At 41.5% G+C, this 12289-nt stretch overlaps 1 protein-coding gene and 1 long non-coding RNA gene across 14 annotated transcripts in view; both read left to right on the plus strand.

Annotated features, from left to right (window-relative positions):
• CELF4 (CUGBP Elav-like family member 4) overlaps window positions 1-12289 on the plus strand; it is a 1497717-nt gene that overhangs the window by 56714 nt on the left and 1428714 nt on the right. The gene's annotated exons all lie outside the window — the stretch shown is intronic.
• LOC141101010 (uncharacterized) lies at window positions 5804-7707 on the plus strand. The gene is made up of 2 exons (XR_012234846.1): window positions 5804-6169; window positions 6562-7707. It is a non-coding gene; the product is annotated as an uncharacterized lncRNA (long non-coding RNA).

The raw sequence follows: 12289 nt of genomic DNA on the forward strand, positions 1-12289 counted from the left end.
CCACGGTGGCTCAGTGGTTAGCATGGTGGCTCAGTGGTTTTCACGGAGGCTCAGTGGTTAGCATGGTGGCTCAGTGGTTTTCACGGTGGCTCAGTGGTTTTCAAGGTGGCTCAGTGGTTAGCATTGTGGCTCAATGGTTTTCACGGTGGCTCAGTGGTTAGCATGGTGGCTCAGTGGTTTTCATGGTGGCTCAGTGGTTAGCATGGTGGCTCAGTGGTTTTCACGGTGGCTCAGTGGTTTTCACGGTGGCTCAGTGGTTAGCATGGTGGCTCAGTGGTTAGCATGGTGGCTCAGTGGTTTTCACGGTGGCTCAGTGGTTAGCTTGGTGGCTCAGTTGTTAGCACTTTTGCTTTGCAGCACAGTGGTCCTGAGTTTAAATCTCACCAAGGACAACGTCAGCAAGGATTTTGTATGTTCTCCCCATGTTTGCGTTGATTTTCTCTGTGTTCTCTGGTTTGCTACAAAGACATACTGATAGGGAATTTAGATTATGAGCCCCAATGAGGAATGTGGCAATAATGTCTGTAAAGCGCTGTGGAGATAATGGTGCTATATAAGTGAGAAAAATAATGAAATAATACATGGTATAGTGGTCGTTGTTAGGTACTGCAGGTCAGCTACTAAATAAAGGCTTGTGCAGATAGCTAGTCCATGAAACTTGTGAAATGCAAGAGATGGTCAAGGGGCTCCCAACTAAAATTGGACAGCCTCCTACATTCCTAAATGGAGAGGAGGAGTGGGGTAGTGGATTACGAATGCTGCCAAAAGTGATTCCAAGCCATGAGGATAAAAAACTGGTTTATTCTTGCAAGGCATTTCAAAATAGATTTTATTCCTTGTTCAGCGCCAGGGATCCACCGCCCCTCTCCTGCTCTCCGCTAATTATGTCCTCCACCCTTTGGGTTCACTTTTCCAAGGAGTTGTGATACCCACGACCCGTCCAGGTGAGCGACTTACTGTCCCGCCCATCCTCACCCACAGGTAGCAATATCACACAGGGAGCGCCTTTTTTCTTCTTTCCTCATACAGCCAAATCACTCTCAAGCTTGAATCAAGATACCCCCAGACAGTCCATGCATGGACCGAATTTGTGAATATCTACATCAACCCTAATTGTGAGCTGAGCTGCAGTACCTGAGAATTGCCACTACACCGTTATGGACTTGTGCTGTTCCAGCACCTACACTGTTTACGTCACACGGCCACAGCACGTGCAACAGCTGGACAGTGAGTGTAAAAAATTGGCCGCAGCTGTTTTTATATCGATTCGCAAGTATTTAAAAAGGTCATCAATATCTTAGTCCTGGAAACCACTTCCAAGTCTTTAGTGTGAATATCGCTCTACTAAGTAACCTGCACCTAAAAATGCAAGACTGCATTAACAAGTTACATACCTCAGGGCTGGACATCACATCATGCATGGATTGTTCACAGTATGGAGCTGGGATATGATGTAATCCGCAATGTCTAACCTGGCCATTCCCATAAAACTAAGATTGATCAGTCTGTGACCATTAATATGGCACACCAAACTGACAGATCTAGGACACACTTGGCAGAGTGGCAAATAATAGGCTGGACGTGGCCAATCCTTGAGCTTTTTTTCTGCACAAAATGAATGAAAATTTCAAATATGACAAATCTTCAAATGTTGTAACAGTATTCTGTACTAGGCAATTGTGATCAGACATGATGGTCCAATGTGGTGATCAAAATCATCCAATGTCTTATTTGCATGGCCATCTCTAAAGCGGTATCGGGTAATGGACCTTAGAATAAGCCATCAATGACCACTAAGAAAAAAAACCTTTAGGGGTGCATGGCACTATACCTAATCTGCCTGACAGACATTGCACTGAGGCTAAACAGTACAATCTATACAATAGATCATAGAATAGAATATATACGGTGACCGTATGACCGTATTGTATTTAGGTTGATTGCTTCTTGCCTATGATCTGCATGACTGATGCAATGTATACTGCACAATAAATAGCACGACTACCCTGAATTAAAGGCACATGACACCGAATATACGGTGCGGTGCCTGACTGCATGACACTTACCCTGATTATTAGCATATAGCTTCTATTGCAAATTTGCCTTGTATTTGGATATATTGGTACAATATGGTTACATGACTGCATTACATTTAAGATGGAGCCTATAATATGCATCTGCATGACTGTGCTGAACTGAATATGCATGATACAATGTACAGTGGGTGCGGAAAGTATTCAGACCCCTTTAAATTTTTCACTCTTTGTTTCATTGTAGCCATTTGGTAAATTCAAAAAACTTCATTTTTTTTCTCATTAATGTACACTCTGCACCCCATCTTGACTGAAAAATAAACAGAAATGTAGAAATTTTTCCAAATTTAAGAAAAAGGGAAAATTAAAATATCACATGGTCATAAGTATTCAGATCCTTTGCTCAGACACTCATATTTAAGTCACACGGTGTCCATTTCCTTGTGATCCTGCTTGAGATGGTTCTACAACTTCATTGGAGTCCAGCTGTATTTAATTAAACTGATAGGACTTGATTTGTAAAGGCGCACACCTGTCTATATAAGACCTCACAGCTCAGAGTGCATGTCAGACCAAATGAGAATCATAAGGTCAAAGGAACTGGCCAAGAAGCTCAGAGACAGAATTGTGGCAAGGCACAGATCTGGCCAAGGTTAAAAATGAATTTCTGCAGTACTCAAGGTTCCTAAGAGCACAGTGGCCTCCATAATCCTTAAATGGAGGAAGTTTGGGACCACCAGAAGTTTTCGTAGACCTCGCTGTCCAGCCAAACTGAGCAATCGTGGGAGAAGAGGTAAAGAAGAAACCCAAGATCTCTGTGGCTGAGCTCCACAAATGCAGTAGGGAGATGGGAGAAAGTTCCACAAAGTCAGCTATCACTGCAGCCCTCCACCAGTTGGGTCTTTATGTCAGAGTGGCCTGACGGAAGCCTCTCCTCAGTGCAAGACATATGAAAGCCCTCATAGAGTTTGCTAAAAAAACACATGAAGGACTCCCAGACTATGAGAAATAAGATTCTCTGGTCTGATGAGACGAAGAAAGAATTATCACCAAAAAGTTCTAAGGGGTATGTGTGGAGAAAACCAGTCACTGCTCATCAGCTGCTGAATAAAATACCAACAGTGAAACATGGTGGTGACAGCATCATGCTGTGGGGATGTTTTCCAGCTGCAGGGACAAGACGACTGGTTGCAATTGAAGGAAACATGAATGCAACCAAGTACAGAGATATCCTGGATGAAAACCTTTTCCAGAGTGCTCTGGGCCTCAGACTTGGTCGAAGGTTCACCTTCCAACAAGACAATAACCCTAAACAAACACCTAAAATAACAAAGGAGTGGCTTCAGAACAACTCTGTGACCATTCTTGACTGGCCCAACCAGTGTCCTCACCTACACCCAATTGAGCATCTCTGGATAGACCTGAAAATGGCTGTCCACCAATGTTCAGCATCCAACCTGATGGAACTAGAGAGGATCTGCAAGGACGAATGGCAGAGGATCCCCAAATCCAGGTGTGACAAACTTGTTGCATCATTCCCAAGAAGACTCATGGCTGTACTAGCTCAAAAGGGCGCTTCTACTCAATACTGAGCAAAGGGTCTGAATACTTATGACCAGGTGATATTTCAGTTTTTCTTTTTTTAATAAATTTGTAAACATTTCTACATTTCTGTTTTTTTCAGTCAAGATGGGTGTACATTAATGAGAAAAAATGAATTTTGAATTTACCAAATGGCTACAGTGAAACAAAAGTGAAAAATGTAAAGGGGTCAGAATACTTTCCGTACCCACCGTATACAGCTCTGTGCATAACTGGATATAATGTGGACTCATTTACCAGTATATGGCCCTCTTGACTGCATTGTATTGAAATTGAATTGCATAATGTACAATAACCTGCACAAAGCGCTGAAGAGATGAGCCAATATTCTGATATTCACATTCATTACTGTAGTTTCGTTGGCTTAATTAAAAAAAAGTTGATTTTCATAGAACTGCAAATACTGCAAACTCCCCAATTACCCTGAAAACACTTGTGCAACACTCTGAGGTCTCCTAGGACTGTATCCAATCACGTCCAATCTCTTTTATGCAAACACAGCCTTAGGGCTCATTCACATGTCCAGTTTTCAAGCACGAATGCTAGCCGTGTTTCCCACAGATAGCACTCATGGTGTCACAGTGCAAATACCGGGCAGATCGTGACTCCAATATTTAGGCTGATTGATACTATATAACTTCGGGACATGACCTCACTGCAGTGCATGTTGTATAGTACATAAACTGTATTAGAACTAAAATGTTCCACAATTTAAGAATCTTTATCAATTTTGCATTTGGATTCTCAGAAAATTCTCGTCTTTATTCAATAAAGAAATTATGAGCAACAGTATATAATCTCGACATGACTGTACGGAAAATATATGAATGCACTGATAATGAATGGTCCATTGTGTTACTTGGCTGAATAATCCAGTCTTGAACTGGAACTATAAGGTAGATTTTTAGATCTTCATGAATTAAGGATTGAATTTAGATCATATAATCTGCATTGAGGTTGGATTATATAATCTAATATACAAAGCTCAAGTGTGTGTATGTCTGGGATAGGCATCCGCACCGCCGCAGCTACAGCCACAAAATTTTGTACAGTCACACGTGTGAACCCCGAGAGTGTCCTAGGCTATGTTGTGAGGTGAAATTTTAACCCTGCGCGTTCCAATTCACCAAACAATTTTGCCCCTATCTACATAATGGGGAAAAAGTGTGTGTGTGTATCAAGCCCCGCCCCTCATTATGATGTCATAATGGTTGACTATGGGATGGAGGATGTGTGATGGGTATATGGGCATGGGACTATGGGATGGCGGATATGTATGATGGGTATATGGGCATGGGACTATGGGATGGAGGATGTGTGATTGGTATATGGGCACTGGACTATGGGATGGAGGATAATTATAATTTGCTATAACTAACCATAGTTAGTTACTATGCCCGGGCAGCGCCAGGCTCTTCAGCCAGTAGATAATATAATCTGCAATGCTGCCTGCATTGAGGTTGGATTATATAGAAGACTAGCTGAAGAGCCCGGCGCTGCCCGGGCATAGTAACTAACTGTGGTTAGTTATAGAAAATTATAATTATCCTTCATCCCATAGTCCCATGCCCATATACCAATCACACATCCTCCATCCCATAGTCCCGTGCCCATATACCCATCATACATATTCGCCATCCCATAGTCGAGTGCCCATATATCCATCACACATCCTCCATCCCATAGTCCCGTGCCCATATACCCATCATACATATCCTCCATCCCTTAGTCCTGTGCCCATATACCCATCATACATATCTGCCATCCCATAGTCCCGTGCCCATATACCCATCATACATATCCACGATCCCATAGGCCCGTGCCCATATACCCATCATACATATCCTCCATCCCATAGGCCCGTGCCCATATACGCATCACACATCCATCCCATAGTCAACCATTATGAGATCATAATGAGCGGCGGGGCTTGCAACCTATGATGACATCAGCGTCGCCATGGCAACCATTATGACATCATAATGAAAGGTGGTGCTTGACACACACACACTTTTTCCCCATTATGTAGATAGGGGCAAAATTGTTTGGTGAATTGGAACGTGCGGGGTTAAAATTTCGCCTCACAACATAGCCTAGGACGCTCTCGGGGTGCAGACGTGTGACTGTGCCAAATTAAGTGGCTGTAGCTGCGACGGTGCGGATGCCTATCCCAGACATACACACATACACTTGAGCTTTATATAATAGATAACATAATCTGCACTGCTGCCTGCATTGAAGTTGGATTATATAATAGATAACATAATCTGCACTGCTGCCTGCATTGAGGTTGGGTTATATAATAGATAATATAATCTGCACTGCTGCCTGCATTGAGGTTGGATTATATAATAGATAATATAATCTGCACTGCTGCCTGCATTGAGGTTGGATTATATAATAGATAATATAATCTGCACTGCTGCCTGCATTGAAGTTGGATTATATAATAGATAACATAATCTGCACTGCTGCCTGCATTGAGGGTGGATTATATAGAAGATAATATAATCTGCATTGCTGCCTGCATTGAGGTTGGGTTATATAGAAGATAATATAATCTGCACTGCTGCCTGCATTGAGGTTGGGTTATATAATAGATAATATAATCTGCACTGCTGCCTGCATTGAGGTTGGGTTATATAATAGATAATATAATCTGCACTGCTGCCTGCATTGAGGTTGGATTATATAAAAGATAATATAATCTGCACTGCTGCCTGCATTGAGGGTGGATTATATAATAGATAATATAATCTGCACTGCTGCCTGCATTGAGGTTGGATTATATAATAGATAATATAATCTGCACTGCTGCCTGCATTGAGGTTGGATTATATAGTAGATAACATAATCTGCACTGCTGCCTGCATTGAGGTTGGGTTATATTATAGATAATATAATCTGCACTGCTGCCTGCATTGAGGTTGGATTATATAGAAGATAATATAATCTGCATTGCTGCCTGCATTGAGGTTGGATTATATAGTAGATAACATAATCTGCACTGCTGCCTGCATTGAGGTTGGATTATATAATAGATAACATAATCTGCACTGCTGCCTGCATTGAGGTTGGGTTATATAGTAGATAACATAATCTGCACTGCTGCCTGCATTGAGGGTGTATTATATAAAAGATAATATAATCTGCATTGCTGCCTGCATTGAGGTTGGATTATATAGAAGATAATATAATCTGCATTGCTGCCTGCATTGAGGTTGGATTATATAGAAGATAATATAATCTGCACTGCTGCCTGCATTGAGGTTGGGTTATATAATAGATAATATAATCTGCACTGCTGCCTGCATTGAGGTTGGATTATATAGAAGATAATATAATCTGCATTGCTGCCTGCATTGAGGTTGGATTATATAATAGATAATATAATCTGCATTGCTGCCTGCATTGAGGTTGGATTATATAGTAGATAACATAATCTGCACTGCTGCCTGCATTGAGGTTGGATTATATAATAGATAATATAATCTGCATTGCTGCCTGCATTGAGGTTGGATTATATAGAAGATAATATAATCTGCATTGCTGCCTGCATTGAGGTTGGATTATATAGAAGATAATATAATCTGCATTGCTGCCTGCATTGAGGTTGGATTATATAATAGATAATATAATCTGCACTGCTGCCTGCATTGAGGTTGGATTATATAATAGATAATATAATCTGCATTGCTGCCTGCATTGAGGTTGGATTATATAGAAGATAATATAATCTGCACTGCTGCCTGCATTGAGGTTGGATTATATAGAAGATAATATAATCTGCATTGCTGCCTGCATTGAGGTTGGATTATATAATAGACTAGCTGAAGAGCCCGGCGCTGCCCGGGCATAGTAACTAACTGTGGTTAGTTATAGAAAATTATAATTATCCTCCATCTCATAGTCCCGTGCCCATATGCCCATCACACATCCACGATCCCATAGGCCCGTGCCCATATACCCATCATACATATCCTCCATCCCATTGTCGAGTGCCCATCCAATAGTCCCATGCCCATATGCCCATCATACATATTCTCCATCCCATAGTCGAGTGCCCATATGCCCATCACACATCCTCCATCCCATAGTCCCGTGCCCATATACTCGTCATACATATCCTCCATCCCATAGTCCCGTGCCCATATACTCGTCATACATATCCTCCATCCCACAGTCCCGTGCCCTTATACCCATCATACATATCCTCCATCCCATAGTCCCATGCCCATATACCCGTCATACATATCCTCCATACCATAGTCCAGTGCCCATATACTCATCATACATATCCTCCATCCCATAGTCCCGTGCCCATATACTCATCATACATATCCTCCATCCCACAGTCCCATGCCCATATACCCGTCATACATATCCTCCATACCATAGTCCAGTGCCCATATACCCATCATGCATATCCTCCATCCCATAGTCCCGTGCCCATATACCCATCATACATATCCTCCATCCCATAGTCCCGTGCCCATATACTCATCATACATATCCTCCATCCCACAGTCCCGTGCCCATATACCCATCATACATATCCTCCATCCCATAGTCCCATGCCCATATACCCGTCATACACATCCGCCATCCCATAGTCTCGAGCCCATATACCCATCATACATATCCACCATCCCATAGTCCAGTGCCCATATACCCATCACACATCCTCCATCTCATAGTCAACCATTATGACATCATAATGAGCTGCGGCAGGGCTTGCAACCTATGATGACATCAGCGTCGCCATGGCAACCATTGTGACATCATAATGAGGGGCGGGGCTTGATATGCACACACTGCTTCCCCAGTATGCAAATAGGGGCATTATGACATCATAATGAGGGGCGGGGCTTGACGCGCACACACTTTTTCCCCAGTATGTAGACGGGGCAAAATTGTTTGGTGAATTGGAACGCGCGGGGTTAAATTTTCACCTCACAACATAGCTTAGGACGCTCTCGGGGTCCAGACGTGTGACTGTGCCAAATTTTGTGGCTGTAGTGCGACGGTGCGGATGCCTATCCCGGACATACACACATACATACACACACACATACACACTTTGAGCTTTATATAGAAGATAATATAATCTGCACTGCTGCCTGCATTGAGGTTGGATTATATAATAGATAATATAATCTGCACTGCTGCCTGCATTGAGGTTGGATTATATAATAGATAATATAATCTGCACTGCTGCCTGCATTGAGGTTGGATTATATAATAGATAATATAATCTGCACTGCTGCCTGCATTGAGGTTGGATTATATAATAGATAATATAATCTGCACTGCTGCCTGCATTGAGGTTGGATTATATAATAGATAATATAATCTGCACTGCTGCCTGCATTGAGGTTGGATTATATAATAGATAATATAATCTGCACTGCTGCCTGCATTGAGGTTGGATTATATAATAGATAATATATTCTGCACTGCTGCCTGCATTGAGGTTGGATTATATAGAAGATAATATAATCTGCATTGCTGCCTGCATTGAGGTTGGATTATATAATAGATAATATAATCTGCACTGCTGCCTGCATTGAGGTTGGATTATATAATAGATAATATAATCTGCACTGCTGCCTGCATTGAGGTTGAATTATATAGAATATATTGTAATCTGCACTGCTGCCTGCATTGAGATTGGATTACATAGTAGATAATCTAATCTGGATGACTGCAGAGTCTGGAATATAAAGCCCACATTAGTCGTTGCTCCTTTTCCGGTAATGTGACTTGAGCATTTACTATTTCATTACATTATGTTACATTTTTAGACCATATTATTGGAATTACCCCTCAGATCCCAGTGTTAGGGTCACGTCTAGCCAAAATCTGATCTCATACTTTGCACTGATGAGGGGCAACGCCCCCGAAACACCATGACTGCAAATTGAAATTCTGATTTGGCTTTTATCCTAAATCATATTGCAAGGCTCGTTAAAGGGTCGATAATGACATGTCGGATTGCCGCTTCCAACAGGTGGAGCTATAGAATTCAAGGCCTTTTTTTTTATGAAGAGGCAATTTGCACTGTGCTATGAATGGTAGATATGGCGGCCCACCATACCATAAAACTACAGTTAGAATGCATGTAATATAGATCATTACATTCTGCAACCTTGTCTCTTCTCTCCATAGGATGCCCTCCTAACTGCACGACTTTGCTGTATCTCGGCTCCCTAACCTTTGTGAATGCATCATATTGAGCGCTGCTGCCACATATTCCGCGTCGCTGCATTGTCCTGGGGCCGGATGTTAGCATATAGACTGCATCTGCTGTAGGCAGGTTGCATTATATGGAAGCGTGATATAATGTAATCTGCATGACTGCTTGAATTGAGGATGGATTATAAATAGCATAATCTGTCCGACTGCTGGAGCTGATGTTAGGTTGTGGAAAATACAATCTGCACGATTGAATAATGGTTGAATAGATCTTCTGCCTCCGTGTCTTGCATTCAGATTGATTGCCATGAAAACTGAGCTGACGGTATGCTGTTTGCATGCGATATATCTGTACTAATGTGTTATATTGAGGTGCAATACTGCTTATTATGCATGACCGCATTGGAAATAAACTGAATACTATATATTCAGCCTGGAAGAATGAAACTGAGATTGGACGGGGAACCAATAATCTGCAGAGCCGTCTTGTATTTACAACCTAAATATCAAATAAAGTTAGGACGCCGTGTAGAAAGTAAAGGTTACAATAATCCCGTGATGTGGAAATCTCCAATAGCCATATTTTATTCCCCACAGAGCAAAGATCAGAAGGTGGAAGTTAAGGCTCATACTCACATGCGAGAAACTCGGACGAGTCTCGCACGTCAATACCCGGCACTGCCACCGGCACTTGGGATCGGAGCGTTCAGCTGCATAGAAATACATGCAGCTGAACGCTCCGATCCGAGTGCCGGCGGCAGAGCCGGGTATTGACATGCGAGACTCGTCCGAGTTTCTCGCATGTGAGTATGAGCCCTTAGACAATTCCTCTTTAGATTTGGAAACAATTAATTGTGCTCACAGACAATGATTTCGGGAAGTCTTCCTGCACCCATACTGTGATTTTCATGTCCCAATCATGCCGGTTTTTAATGCAGGTCCCACCCATTACAAACATCCAATAGTGACCATCAGCCTTGTCTAGGGATAAGCAGACCCATGAAAGTTTGTTTTTTGGTACTCAATCCAAACTTTATTCCAAAATTTGCTTCGGGTATCAGAACTGTACCCAAACATCAACAAGAACTCTCAGGAACCAGAAGTGTACCCAAGCTTTAACCAAAGCTCTAACCCCATTGAAAACGATGCAGACCCGAACTTTGGGTCTGGGTAAGTAAAAAAATCTCTCTCTTATCTCTTTCTCTCTTCTCTCTCTCTCTGCGACGAACTGCGGGTAAAGTCTGTGTTTAGCACCGGACAGACACCCACTGTCCTGTATTAGCGCAAAACTTTTAAGTTACAGGTTCACTCATTTCTATCCTTGTTCCTTGTGCACAAGGATTTCTCCAGAATCTCCGAATCTTTTGATATTATCTTAAGTAGTTGGAGAGATATTCAAACTTTTTGTGATTTTATGTTGAGGAACATTTTTCCGAAATTGTGCCACAATTTTTAGATTCAATTGCTCACAGATTGGTGAAGCTCCGACCATCTATGCTTTTCCTTCTGGGAGTCTCTGCCTCTCTGTCATGCTCTTTTTATATACCGTCACATGATTTAATAGAAAATTGACCCTTCAGCTGTTTTTCTTTAATATTACTCATTTTTTATCCAGTCTGTTGTTAACCCTGTCACAACTTTCTTGAGATTTGTTGCCACCATCTATTTCTAAATGAGTTCATTTTTTTTCAAATGAAAGTCCAATGTTCACCTTCTGATCTGTGTTCTAGGCTCTTTTCTCTATTACTGATGGCTATAAGGAATTTCTGATTAATTTTTTTTTTTTTCACGTTATACAATGTCCCGACTTTTTGGGAATTAGGGTTGAAAATCGGATACCATAGAAAATGCATGACCCTAATGTATGATGGTTGCGTGCATGATAGTTTGCATGAATATTGAGGCTTGGTGTTACATAATCTTCAGGGCTGCATGCATTGTAATTAGCTTTCAATGCGGAGAATATAATCCAGGTCGAGTATATTATATATTACCCTGTGCTCTATGATCTTATATTTCGATCTTAAGCAGCCATGCAAGTCAATGGAAAACATTTGACTGCACTCAGATGTCTTCTAAGTGGAGTCTGATTTCCACACAATGGAGAAGCTGGGGAAATTATTTTCTCCATCTTCTCCTTATTCGAGAGGATCGGAGCCCACTATGTTCACACTGAGACCAAACTCTAATCAGAGTCTTGTCAGAGTGTGATTAGCATAATTGATCCGATTCTCTCGGATAACAAAAATATTGCGACATTGTTGGTAACATTGGAAGAATCTGAATGCTACATGACAATTTATACTTGCACATTGTACTTATAACGGTTGAATACTTTATTTACTGTAGGTCTTTGTAATCCTATGTAATTTTAAAGTAAATCTGTCAACAGGTTTTCAGTGATGTGTCACTTATTAGGCCGTTGTTTCAATACAACGAGTGTTTTATCAGTAGGAAAT

The sequence above is a fragment of the Dendrobates tinctorius genome, unplaced genomic scaffold, assembly GCF_039654945.1.
Source record: "Dendrobates tinctorius isolate UK_male_01 unplaced genomic scaffold, ASM3965494v1 ptg000113l, whole genome shotgun sequence".
Lineage (NCBI taxonomy): Eukaryota > Metazoa > Chordata > Amphibia > Anura > Dendrobatidae > Dendrobates > Dendrobates tinctorius.